Source organism: Bos taurus, chromosome 12 (genome assembly GCF_002263795.3).
Source record: "Bos taurus isolate L1 Dominette 01449 registration number 42190680 breed Hereford chromosome 12, ARS-UCD2.0, whole genome shotgun sequence".
Classification (NCBI taxonomy): Eukaryota; Metazoa; Chordata; class Mammalia; order Artiodactyla; family Bovidae; genus Bos; species Bos taurus.
In genome coordinates, this window is record NC_037339.1 from 26,765,017 (window position 1) to 26,779,477 (window position 14,461).

Here is a 14,461-nt window from a genome sequence, read left to right on the forward strand (position 1 = left end):
TGATCTCCTTTAGAATGGACTGGTTGGATCTCCTTGCAGTCCAAGGGACTCTCAAGAGTCTTCTCTTTAGTTTGGACTTAAATTTAATTGATTTACATCCCGTAAACACAGGGCAACTGATGTTAGAAGATGAGGAAGCTTAGGGAAGAGTGGTAACAGGAGAGAGTACAGACTGAGATTAGAACACCACTCTATCTATAGCTTGTATGTAATTTTATTTGTAAAAGGATGACTTCTCAAGAAGGAAAGGGTGTGTGTGTGTGTGAGTGGGGATGTGTTCGTGTGTGTGTGAGGGGGTGTTTGTGTGTGTGAGTGTGTGCTCAGTTGTGTCTGACTCTTTGTGACCCTATGGATTATAACCCTCCAGGCTCCTCTGTCCATGGGATTTTCCAGGCAAGAATACTGGAGTGGGTTGCCATTTCTGTGGGGCTTCCCAGGTGGCTCAGATGTAAAGAATCCACCTGCCAAACACTGGTTCAAACCCCTGAGTCAGGAAGATCCCCTGTAGGAGGAAATGGCAACCCACTTCAGTATTCTTTGCTGTCCATAGGGTCACAAAGAGTCAGACACGACTGAGCGTGCACGCACACACACACACACACACACACACACACGTATTAGTTCTTCATGAGCAGTCCTTTCAGCCTCAGAGATCCTGATGGACATGTCCATGTGACTGAGCACTGCCCCCTCTTTGTACACTGCAGTGATGATCTTTAGTCAGGTTCTTCCAGTGGGCCATGGATAGAGTACTGAGCACAAGGCACTAGTTACACAGTGTGAGTGTACAAGAGTGTCAGGTGCTAAAACAACATATGCAGACTTGACCAGATCTCCCCCTTCTTCACATGATTCTCTTCTGCAGTGGAGGCTGGCAGGAGCAGCCAACTCTGCAAAGAGAACACCAACCAATAAGCAGCAAAGCCTTTTCTCTATGATGTCTTTAAATTGGTCCTGGTAATTTAAGATGAAAATATCTATTTGTTGGATTTAAATGTAGGTCTTATCTACTGGTACATCAAGCAGATTTGGGAAATGAAGGACCACAAAACCGCAGCACACTGATTAAACATGTTTGGGGCTCAACAGGAAAGCATTTGAAATCTATGAAGTGTGGCTTCAGATATCAGAGCGCTTTGGAGGCTGAGAGGATCAAGTCCCATTCTCTCCGTAGTAAACCTGGGTAGCATTGAAAATATAAACTCCAGAGCATTACTTTCTCATTTAGTGTCCTTGCAACTAAGAGAGTGCATGGACCAAGAAGGAGGGGTAGTGATAAAATGTGGAGTTTGAGGGGAGAACATTGATGGAGAACTTGTGCGCCTATGGTTAAGAGAAAGTAAAAGTTGTTCAGTCGTGTCTGACTCTTTGCAACCCCATGGACTATATAGTCCATGGAATTCTCCAGGCCAGAATACTAGAGTGGGTGGCTGTTCCCTTCTCCAGGGGACCTTCCCAACCCAAGGATTGAACCCAGGTCTCCCGCATTGCAGACGGATTCTTTACCAGCTGAGCCACTGGGGAAGCCCAAGAATACTGGAGTGGGTAGCCTATCCCTTCTCCAGGGGATCTTCCTAACCCAGGAATCCAACCCAGGTCTCCTTCATTGCAGGCTGCTGAGTCACTGGGGAAGCCCCACCTATGGTTAGGGAGAGACATATTTACATTTTGCATTATTATCGACAAAGTTAGAGATGAATGGATGAACACAATTTGATATGCTGTTTATGTTCAGTTGAAGGCTCAGTGTAGAACACTTATAATTAGTATATTTGAAAACATGTGGTTTTGGACATTTTTCTCTTTCACTGGTGAAGTGCATGGGGCAGAACAATTAAGGGTGCCAGTAGCCCCAGAGACTAAGGGGATATTCTTATTTTTTCTCGAATTCCCCCTAATCAAAATGTTTCTTCTCTTTTACTGTCTAATATCACCAGTGTATCAGGAAACACACATATCCATGATCAATCCTGGATCCAAATAAGATAAAATGAAATGAGTTTTTTTTTTTCCTCCTGTTCAAAACTCCTTTTTTATTGCACAGTGAAGAAATAAATGTCTACCAAAGGAATATGAAGAGGAACTAAGAGGGGAATCTAATTGCCCACTTCAATCACTCCCACACAAAATGCCTGGATCAAGGATGAGCAGGCAGAGCAGCAGCATTTTGGCAACATTTTTAAATAAAAAGCAAGGCAAAAAAAAAAATTCCAGCAAGAGTTCTGTAGAAAATGGAAGACAGCTGTTGCATTTTCTGCAGCCTGCTATCACTTTCAACCAGACCCAAGACACCCCAGCTCTTGGCTTAATGAATCATTTGCTGTTTTTGATGGTAGAGGAAAATGGGGCTCAATTGTCTACTGCTCTCTTAGCCAGGGAGCAAAGTTACCCCCAGAGAAGTGGAATGCATATCAATTGAGGAAAAGAACCACTTGAGGGACCAGAATGTGAATTATTTCTTATTGTTTCCTCCTCACTAGCTTTTACTTTCATTCTAAGGAAGGTTTGCACAGAACCCCATTCTGAATCCATTCTAACCTTACAGCACCCACATTCAAACTCATAGTAAAGAAATTTTTTTGAGTTGTGTTCTAGTCTTTCCTTAAAAATCTAAGCTCTCATTCAAATAGTTTATGAGATTACTTTCCCTCCATGAAGCTGCCCTGGATTAATTAAAACATTCACATTATCTGAGAACCTCAGGGTAAAGGTTACCTGAGGAAGATTTCTGGGGCTTAGGTCTAGCCCAGTCCTGAGCAGTTGAGACCAGAAGGATAAGAGCCACTCAAAGAGGCAGAGAAGCCAGAGGTCAGTTTTGAAAATCAGCAGAGTTAGTCTTGAAGGAAATTTAGAGCTGTAGTTAAGACACAAGGCTGGGACCAAGACTCTGAAAAGGCATACTTAAATAAGGTACCTGCGTTTAATGCTGTTTAAGAAGAAAAGGTCAGGACATTGACCTTGAAAGAGATGAATTCCCCAGGGTCCACCCTTGCTGGTGTCTGGCTTCAACATGTGGTACTGGAGTATCAGCCTATAGGGTTCTTGAATGGCTCAGGTTACACTAAGTACTAATTTATGCATTCTCTGTTTTCATGTATAACTCTGGTAAAACCAGAGGCTTCTGCTTCTCAAGGAGGTCAAGTTGGAGAGGCTCAATTAGTGTCCAAGCAGAAATAAGAAGAAATTGATTTTTTACCTGCATCTTTGAAAGAACTTTCAAGGGGATCTGATTCCACCACATTGGTCTTTCCTTTTCCTTTTTTCCCACCTCTCCACTAGCCTTTTCCATAACGAACTCCAAACTTTCTGCTACTGCTCAGCCTTAGAAGGCTTTATACCCTTTGCCCTTCCCTGCCTGAGCCGTTTATAATGTATATTGTGAAATCTGTCATTTGTTCTTACAGGTTTCCTCTCAATCTCCTGTTCAGCCCTTCTCAACCCATTCTCCAGACTATACATCAGAAAGATCTAGGACCTGGACTAGCCTAGCCTTGTTAAAAGGCTCAGGTAACCTTCGCCTTGGCCCTAAGGATCTCAGGTCGTTGGGAAAGCAGGCAGCAGGCAGTGGCTCATTAGAAGGTCTTCGTTCTGACTCAGATTTTTCTCTTTTGTGTCCACTCATATGGATTTTCTAGTTTTTAATGAACCCTGCTTTTCTGACTCCCATAAAATAGTCTGTTCCATCACTGTGACCTTTCCAAATTTAAATTTCCAGAGAATAAGGTCTAACATATTAGGCAATTTTGAATCACTTATAGTGTGATGCTAATAAGCTGTTAATGATTAGAATGATGGTGAAGAAGACTAGATCTAAAATGACTTAGAGAAGAGTTGAAATAAGAGGCTGAATCTCACTGGGCAGATGTCCAGGGGAGTCAGCCGTACTAGGAGGGATTGAAGATATTTGTATATCACTCAACTTCTTTTTTTCTTTAAATGTATAAATTTAAAAAAATTTTTATAGTGCTGTGTTGGTTTCTGCCATTAATGATCTGTTCATAATACCACACTCGTTTTCAGGACATGTGTAAGGACATACCATGTAGAGGCAACCTTCTAAAGAATAAGGAACATTTAAGGGGGGTATTAATGATAGATATCATTTAGTGAACACTCAGTATATGTTAGGCTTTATTACCTAGGTCTGATAGTTCTCATTATAACCTTAAAATATAGCTACTTATCCCCATTTTACAGTTATAGAAACTAAAACTCATTTTGAAGAATTTTTCTAAGGCCATGCAAAGAATAAACAACAGAACGTTAAATTAAACCTATGCTTCCTTCCCCATTTAATATTGATGCATAAATGCATCGACTCATACCTTGCGTATATGCCTCATGTGACTACAGGCACTAGATATAGGACACGTCTAATATATCTATAGAATCTATTGTTGTTGTTTAGTCACTAAGTCATGTCCAAATCTTTTGTAACCCCATGGACTGTAGCCCACCAGGCTCCTCTGTCCATGGGATTTCCTAGGCAAGAATACTGGAGTGGGTTGCCATTTCTTTCTCCAGGGAGTCTTCATGACCCAGGTATTGAATCTGTGTTTCCTACATTTGCAGACATATTCTTTACCACTGAGCCACCAGGGAAGCCCCATAGAATCTGTAGCTGTACAATTACATATGTATATATACACATGAAATAGAACTGAATGTATCTATTTGTATTCAGTTATATCAGACTGAAATAGAACTACTAGGCAGTAGAAGGTGGCGGATTGGAATTGTTGTGACCAGAAGGACCAAATTTCATCTGGAACAAAACTTGGCTTTAGAAGAGTTTTTTGAAAAGATAGAATTATCAACCTTTTGGTTTAACCTGACATGCTGTCACTGCAGTTACCATGTCATTTTCTCATGTAGTGTGAATTTGATAACTAAATTTAAGGAAAGAGTTTCCCATTTAACTTAAAGATGTTAAATGGAAAAAAAAAATGGGGCAGATAAACTTGGTTTTTAAAGTGTGGGAGAAGAAAAAAATCAGAGTGTGGAATGTGGACTCCAGGGAGAAAAGAAAGGTTCATGTCTTAATTCACTCATATATCCCCTTAATACCCAACACACGGCAAGTTCATTGCTGGGGAGGAGGATACAAAAGTCTCCATCATCAGGGAGCTCAGCCTCTGGTGAGTCCATGATGAATAGGGCGTGGTTTGTGCTTAGTGATCTCAAGCCATGGGAATGCAAAGGAGAGAGCAACTCGTTTTCTTGATAAAAGGAGGGATTGGAAGGAAGGAAATTTTCTCCTATCTCAAAGGATGTATGGGCGTTTTAAGAATGGAGAACAAAGAACAGCACAGGTCTGGCTCTGAAGGGAGATCTTGCATGAGCAGAGGCAGGGAGGTGAGTAGGAACTGGCAATACACTGGGAAGAGCAAACTGGGGGTGTAGTTAGGTAGCTGAGTACTTGGGGGTTGAGGATAGGAATGAAGAGAAGGAGAGCGTGGAGAAAATAAATCTGTATGTGTACTAGTTTAGGTTCTTGAGGAAAACATGAAAGTTGTCTTTTCTTTGGACCACTATTGGAAAGCTGATATAGCTAGAGGAGTATTTGTTTTCTTTAATAATTGGGCTAAACTGTCTACCTCAGGCAACTGAGGAAAAAGCCTAGCAGTAGGATCTTATGGCTGCAGTGACAAATTACTAAAACAATGGAATTTTATTCTCTTGAAATATTGGAGGCTAGAAATCTAAAATGAGTCTTAGGGTCCAAAATCAAGGTGGTGGCAGGGCTGTTCCTTAAGGAGGCTCCAGGGAAGAATCTAGTCCTTGCTTCTTTCAGCCTCTGATGGCGCCAGCATTCCATGGCTTAGAATTCAGCTTCTGCTCTGCCATCATAGGACCTTCTCCTCTGTGCTCATATTTCTCCCTTTCTCTCTTATAAGGTCACTTGTGATAACATTTAGTTCATCAAAATAATCCAGGATAATCTCCCCAATTCTAGATCCTTAATCTAATCACATTTGACTAGTTCTTTTTTTTTTTTTTTGCCATAAAAGCTATTAATCACAGATTCCAAGGACCAGAACATGATATCTTTGGCAAGTTATTCAGACTACTGTAAGCATCCTGGCCTCCTGGTTCTCTGATCCTTCCCAGAAGAACTGTTTGATTCTCCAGACACTTTTCTTGCCGTCTTGGGCTGCAGCTTTCTCAGAAAGTGAACTCTGAAGCTATCTGAGCCACTATCAGCCTTGAGATCTCTATGCCTTCTGTGGAGGGGAGAATCTGGCTAAACAACCTTTGGATGTTTAGGGTTTGAATTAAATAACATTGGGCAGAGAATAGTTGCAATGCAGCTCTGACAACTGAGAAATGCGAGCAATAAAATATCAGCATACATAGAAGGTGCAAAGTGGAACAGCTTGAAAAATTAGTTGGATGCTGTTGATACAGGACCAAATAACAAGAGTAGTGAACAAAGAAAGGGCAGCTCAATGGACATATTTCTGCAGACACCAAAATACATCTTGCCAGTTTAGCCTTGGAGCCATCTTCTTTTGTTGTTTTTCCACACCCACGTCCAATCTGGCAAGTTAGCCTGCTGGTTCTCTCTCTATATATTGCTGTGTCTATTCTCTTTTTTTTCTCTGCCCTTGTTTATATCTGTGCTTAGCTCTGACTCTCCCTACCTGACCCATGAAAACCTAAGCTTATTTCCAGCACTCACCCCTCCCCAGGAACCACACCAGTCACATTTCTCTCTCTGCATATTATCTTGCTGGTCTCTTCTCTGGTTTGGTCCAAATGATGAATCCCTATCATGTTCTCCATGGACCCTTCTTTCTTACCTTTATTTCAAGGCATGGTCAACCTCCCTGTATTGCCTAGGTTTTCTTATCTCACAGTGTTTGTCTTTCTTTTCAGCCATGGCAATTCATGGGTCACATTTTCTGCCTTCCACATCTCTGGACTTAGCCCACCATCCTCTAAGCCCATCAACACTGGTTAAAATAACCATTTTTCTCCCCTAATTCTGTGATTAAATGGAGAACCAACATAGATCAACCTTACAGCTTCAACAAATGGAATACAGGGCCCTGAACACTTTCACTCTATACCTCACCAGGAGATAGTGAAATTGAATGATATATGACACAATAGCTTAGAATAATGTGAGAATGTAGCAAGAACTCAGTAAACATTAACAGTCATTGTTATTGTTATTAGCTTAGTTTCTCATTATAGATCAATTCTTCCATGCATTCAGTTCAGTTCAGTTCAGTTCAGTTGCTCAGTCGTGTCTGACTCTTTGTGACCCCATGAATCGCAGAACGCCAGGCCTCCCTGTCCATCACCAACTCCCGGAGTTCACCCAGACTCACATCCATTGAGTCAGTGATGCCATCCAGCCATCTCATCCTCTGTCGTCCCCTTCTCCTCCTGCCCCCAATCCCTCCCAGCATCAGAGTCTTTTCTAATGAGTCAACTCTTCGCATGAGGTGGCCAAAGTACTGGAGTTTCAGCTTTAGCATCATTCCTTCCAAAGAACACCCAGGACTGATCTCCTTTAGAATGGACTGGTTGGATCTCCTTGCAGTCCAAGGGACTCTCAAGAGTCTTCTCCAACACCACAGTTCAAAAGCATCAATTCTTCGGCACTCAGCTTTCTTCACAGTCCAACTCTCACATCCATACACGACTACAGGAAAAACCATAGCCTTGACTAGATGGACCTTTGTTGGCAAAGTAATGTTTCTGCTTTTGAATATGCTATCTAGGTTGGTCATAATTTTCCTTCCAAGGAGTAAGCATCTTTTAATTTCATGGCTGCAGTCACCATCTACAGTGATTTTGGAGCCCCCGAAAATAAAGTCTGACATTGTTTCCACTGTTTCCCCATCTATTTCCCATTAAGTGATGGGACCGGATGCCATGATCTTTGTTTTCTGAATGTTGAGCTTTAAGCCAACTTTTTCACTCTCCTCTTTCACTTTCATCAAGAGGCTTTTTAGTTCCTCTTCACTTTCTGCCATAAGGATGGTGTCATCTGCATATCTGAGGTTATTGATATTTCTCCCAGCAGTCTTGATTCCAGCTTGTGTTTCTTCCAGTCCAGTGTTTCTCATGATGTACTCTGTATATAAGTTAAATAAGCAGGGTGACAATATACGGCCTTGACGTACTCCTTTTCCTATTTGGAACCAGTCTGTTGTTCCATGTCCAGTTCTAACTGTTGCTTCCTGACCTGCATACAGGTTTCTCAAGAGGCAGGTCAGGTGGTCTGGTATTCCCATCTCTTTCAGAATTTCCCACAGTTTATTGTGATCTACACAGTCAAAGGCTTTGGCATAGTCAAGAAAGCAGAAATAGATATTTTTCTGGAACTCTCTTGCTTTTTCCGTGATCCAGCGGATGTTGGCAGTTTGATCTCTGCTTCCTCTGCCTTTTCTAAAACCAGCTTGAACATCTGGAAGTTCACGGTTCACGTATTGCTAAAGCCTGGCTTGGAGAATTTTTGAGCATTACTTTACTAGCGTGTGAGATGAGTGCAATTGTGCGGTAGTTTGAGCGTTCTTTGGCATTGCCTTTCTTTGGGATTGGAATGAAAACTGACCTTTTCCAGTCCTGTGGCCACTGCTGAGTTTTCCAAATTTGCTGGCATATTGAGTGCAGCACTTTCACAGCATCATCTTTCAGGATTTGGAATAGCTCAACTGGAATTCCATCACTTCCGGTAGCTTTGTTCGTAGTGATGCTTTCTAAGGCCCACTTGACTTCACATTCCAGGATGTCTGGCTCTAGGTCAGTGATCACACCATCGTGATTATCTGGGTCATGAAGATCTTTTTTGTACAGTTCCTCTGTGTATTCTTGCCACCTCTTCTTAATATCTTCTGCTTCTGTTAGGTCCATACCATTTCTGTCCTTTATCAAGCCCGTCTTTTCATGAAATGTTTCCTTGGTATCTCTAAGTTTCTTGAAGCGATCTCTAGTCTTTCCCATTCTATTGTTTTCCTCTATTTCTTTGCATTGATCGCTGAGGAAGGCTTTATCTCTTCTTGCTATTCTTTGGAACTCTGCATTTAGATGCTTTTATCTTTCCTTTTCTCCTTTGCTTTTCGCTTCTCTTCTTTTCACAGCTATTTGTAAGGCCTCCCCAGACAGCCATTTTGCTTTTTTGCATTTCTTTTCCATGGGGATGGTCTTGATCCCTGTCTCCTGTACAATGTCACGAACCTCATTCCATAGTTCATCAGGCACTCTATCTATCAGATCTAGTCCCTTAAATCTATTTGTCACTTCCACTGTATAATCATAAGGGATTTGATTTAGGTCATACCTGAATGGTCTAGTAGTTTTCCCCACTTTCTTCAATTTAAGTCTGAATTTGGCAATAAGGAGTTCATGATCTGAGCCACAGTCAGCTCCTGGTCTTGCTTTTGCTGACTGTATAGAGCTTCTCCATCTTTGGCTGCAGAGAATATAATCAATCTGATTTTGGTGTTGACCATCTGGTGATGTCCATGTATAGAGTCTTCTCTTGTGTTGTTTGAAGAGGGTGTTTGTTATGACCAGTGCATTTTCTTGGCAAAACTCTATTAGTCTTTGCCCTGCTTCATTCCATATTCCAAGGCCAAATTTGCCTGTTACTCCAGGTGTTTCTTGACTTACAAATCAGTTATCTTTGTAGATCCATTGTTTGTAACTTTATTTGTCTAATTGTCCTTTTCTGTAGCAAATCCATGTCAGTATAGACAACTTTTGAATGTAAGCCCTACAATTCAGTCACCAATGTTTTGATTAGTGTCTGGCACAGGATAAAGCCTTTAGGAAGATTTATAAAATATTATTCAAATATTATTCTTTAAAAAAAATTGAAAGAATCTATTGATGCCTCATGTCACCTTCATCACATGCTTTGCTATGTGCTTAGTCACTCAGTCCTGTCCAATTCTTTGCAACCCCATGGACTGTAACCTGCCAGGCACCTTTGTCCATGGGAGTTCTCCAGGCAAGAATACTGGAGTGGGTTGCCAGGCCCTCCTCCAGGGGTTCTTCCCAACCCAGGGATTTAACCCAGGTCTCCTGCATTGCAGGTGGACTCTCTACCTTCTGAGCCACCAGGGAATGCTTTAATTGTCATTTTAAATCAGAGTTACAATATGCAGAGACTGGAGAAGGGACAGTTTATTAGGAGGATATCAACTGGCAGATGGGACTAAAAGTGTTCTGACTTGATTGGACTACTTGTCCTCTTGACCAACACAAACTCTTAGAGGCAAAAGGATGGTTCATATAAGCAAGTTGAATTTTAAAAATAGTTTCCATCTTCCTAATCCAATGTGTGAGATTATTACCTGCCTGGGTAAAAGAAGACCTGTTTAAAACTATGCCAGATTAGACCGTTCTTCAGGGGTGAACTGAGTATTCTCTTGATCCAAATCTATCAATGTATAGCCCTTCTGCTTCATCTGTACTCACTTCATAAGAATGCATTGCATGCTCTTCCAAAGAAGTGTACTTCGATGTCCATAGGAGGTTGTTGTTGTTCAGTTGCTCAGTCGTGTCTGACTCCATGCAACCCCATGAACTACAGCACACGAGGCTTCCCTGTCTTTCCTATCTCCTGGAGTTTGCTCAAACTCAGGCCCACTGAGTCCATAGGAGGGGAGGTGTAGGAATATTGGAAAAGAAACCAGTCAGAAAGAAAAGAAGGATTATGTCCCCCTTACTCACCAATGCGTGTCATTGCATAAATGGATGCATGAGTGAATGAACAGATGAATCTGGGGACCATAGAGAAGATTTGACTCTCTCATTGAATGTGAGAAGGTGATTCTTCCATTTTGTCCCTTACTGAGGCAGGTCAGATGGAGTACAGCTCCTGAGGCTCCTCTCTCTCTGTAAAAGTCTGCCTTGGGCCTGAACGCTTCCTAAGATTGGGGGTAAAGCTGGGAGTGTCATAGCTGCTCCATCTTCTCTCTTCAGGCTCCACAGGGGCTAATTTATTATACACTATCTCATTAAGCCTTTATTCTAATGCAGTTACTATGCCTTTATTTTCTCCTTAATGTGCAAATTATGAAGATTGCTCAGAATGTGAAAATTGGCCTTTATTTCTCTTGCAAAAAGTTTCCATACACTCAACAGCTCTTTGCAGTGTTATTTGGAACTACCTCCAAGGCATTAAAACGCCAAGAGACCTAACAATCTTTCTCACTCCTTTCTGCACAAAATCATTACCTCTTTTTTTTTTTTTTTTTTTTTTACTGTAAAAAGATAATTCTGTATCATCCCCAGCAACAGTTGGACACATTTATGGATGCAGGGTAGTAGCCCATAGTGGATTTTGCTATGATTAGCCACCTGGCATCTACGTAGCTTTCCTACTTCGAGAGAATCCCATGGAGGCTGAAGAAAGGCAAATATTCCCTTCCCCAGCTCCTTGGCTGCTATAAAGTGAATGAATAAATAAGCCTGGCCCATCCCATGTCCTCACCAGGGTATTGAATCCAGAGCCTGTAATGTAAATAGATGGGAAAGACCTGGATGTCTTGCTGTGCCACTGACCATGGTACCCTGGGTTAGGTCGCAGGGTTCCATGTCAACAGGCCTCCACAGTCAGTATTGGTCATGGTGTCCACATCCGTGATGATCATGTGCAGTGACCAGCAGCAACGGCAGCAGCATCCTGACCAGACTCCTTAACAGGTATGGTTGGGCTGTATTTCTGGCTGCCTGGACTTTAATGGTTTTTCATGACTTTTTCAAACCTGGTTCTATAGACTTCTCATTGATACTAGAGGAGGATAGTCTTCCAAAAAGTTTTTGTGTTTTTGGTACTAAAAATGTGGTACCCAACTCCTACACACTTATAATTAAAGAAAAGCTCCTCTTAAAACAACCCCAATAAAGTATATGAAAAATGTAGATTTACAGACCTGATAAATTAAATACTAATTATGTCTCTTAAAGATTTTCTATAAATTGTTAACTTCTCCCTGTGAATTCTGAATAAAGTAAGCAGTAGACAATAAATTAGGTAAATATGGCTATCAAAATAGATTACAAGAGGACACATTGTTTAAAAAGCATGTGGATTGCAATGGCTGTTTTTGGTTATATCAGAGTCTGAGTTTGTAGGCAGGGAGAACAGTTCTGAATTCTTGAGCCTTGAAGCTTTTCTGGAGCCCCCAGTCTCCACAGAATGAATGCTCATAGGTTTTTCCTCTTAAGCTTGCCTTCTGGGTCTGAACCTCTCCAGTTCAGCTAACAAGATCATTCTGCCTTTAGAAGGAAGCACTGCATTATCTAAGGTTATGTTAGAAGAAATGGTGGTAGTGGGTAGTGACATTTACAATCAATTTTAGAAGCACTATCTTGCTTGATTTGCCTCCATACTGTGTGGATTTGTTTCTGTTTGAAACATATGTACTTTCGACATTTCACTGTAATCAAGGAACCAAAAATAACTTGTAAATGGGCCTAGCATTTTTACTCCAGGTGTGGATTTGTTGTTGTTGTTGTTGTTTGTTTGTTTCTGTCTTCAGGCCATGGTGTAAGAATCCACTTGGCTGATTAAAGTTTTGTTATAATGTCAGATGATATGCATCCTGTTCCTGCACCCAACTAGTTGATAGCTTAATTTTTAAATTAGCTCAAAGATAGACTTTTAAATGGAAATCAATGGTGAAAATGAAGAAACATTATTACCCTAGTAATTGATAACACTTCACTTTATTACATGAAAAGTTGAAAGTAGTGTGAACAAGAGTAATAAATGGAAAGTAGTGTCTATATTTGGCACCCCACTCCAGTACTCTTGCCTGGAAAGTCCCACAGATGGAGGAGTCTGGTAGGCTGTGGTCCATGGGGTCGCTAAAAGTTGGACATGACTGAGCAACTTCACTTCCACTTTTCACTTTCATGCATTGGAGAAGTGCTGGGGTCCAGCCCCCATGGATCCAGGGAATTCGAAGTGGGGACGGCGTTGGCGAGGATCAGGAAACAATTGCTTAATTAAATTTTAATTAAAGATATAAAGAGTGGTTAAATAAGGATAGCTCAGTGAGGAAATTCAATGGAGAAAAGAGGCTGATATAAGGATAGCTCAGTGAGGAAATTCAGTGGAGAAAAGAGGCTGAATAATTCAGCCAGAAGGTGAGAGAAAGAACGACATGGGGAGACCAAGTTTCAGTGAACAAGGCCCGCACTTTATTTTCCAAAGTAGTTTTTATACCTCAAGTTATGCATAGAGGATAATGGGGGAAGGGGTAGAGTCATGCAGTAAGCCAGGCTTTCTTCCTGCAAACTTATCATATGCAAAAGTTTAGGTGATTTGCATAATCTTCTGGCCCGGAGGCCTGTTAACATTTTAAGACCCTTTCTTCAGAAAACTTATTTTTCTCTAAAGGTGATTAGTCAGGTGCCACCCTCCAAAAGCATTAGATAAAGTTGCATTCCTACAGGGCAAAGGTGTGGTGGGCTATAACAAGAAAAAGAATTAACTCAAGGGTCCAAGGTTACAAACATTAAAGCTACTACTTACACCAATTATATTAATCAGTACACTGCCAGGGACAGAGCAGGTAAGGGATATGGAAACTTAGCAGCAAACATTGGCCCAACAAGTGAAAAATCCTTCACCAATACAATTTTTAATCAATCTTTTAACTGCTCAAAGGAATCTGTATTTAGACAGTTTAGAACATCTCATGCCTCTCACAGTTGGGAGGCTCTGAACAATCACATGTGGCCGGAAAAACCTATTCATGCAGGCTAGAGGACTTCCACAGGAGTTTGTAGGTTGAAACACTGTCACACCCAGGAACTTTATTAACTGGAGCTGTAAGTTAACTCTTTTTTCAGAGAGAGGTAGTGGGGGACAGCCCCCCCGTAAAGTCAGAGGTGTAGGTGAGAGCACAAAGCAGAAAATAGGCAGACTCTGGTTTTGGGGGTAGATGCTCGAGAATTTCCAGGGGGACTCCTGAGGCTCAATCCCGCCTTTGCGTATGCCGAGCCTCCTTCCTCATGACCTTTGCCACAGGCGGAGCTCCTGCTCCAGGCAGAGAAGGAAATGGCAGCCCACTCCAGTGTTCTTTCCTGGAGAATCCCAGGGGTGGGGAAGCCTTGTGGGCTGCCATCTATGGGGTCACACAGAGTCGGACACGACTGAAGCGACTTAGCAGCAGCAGCAGCAGCAGTGTCTATATTACTCATGTGTTTTTAAACTAAATGATCCCAGATTTTGAAGGGGAAGTAAAAGAGAAATTCACTAAGCTCTGATTACATTTCTCCAAATCTACATGCCTAAGAAAAAGTTCTTGTTAAAAAAATATGCAAAAAATGCATACACCTGGCATAAATAGTCACATTTTTATGTCCAAAGAACTTTATTTTGAACTTTAATTGTGCTCATATGCTGTGCTATATCTGTGCTGAGTGTGCTCAGACATGTCTGACTCTTTGTGAACCCATGGACTGTGACCCATCAGGCTCCTCTGTC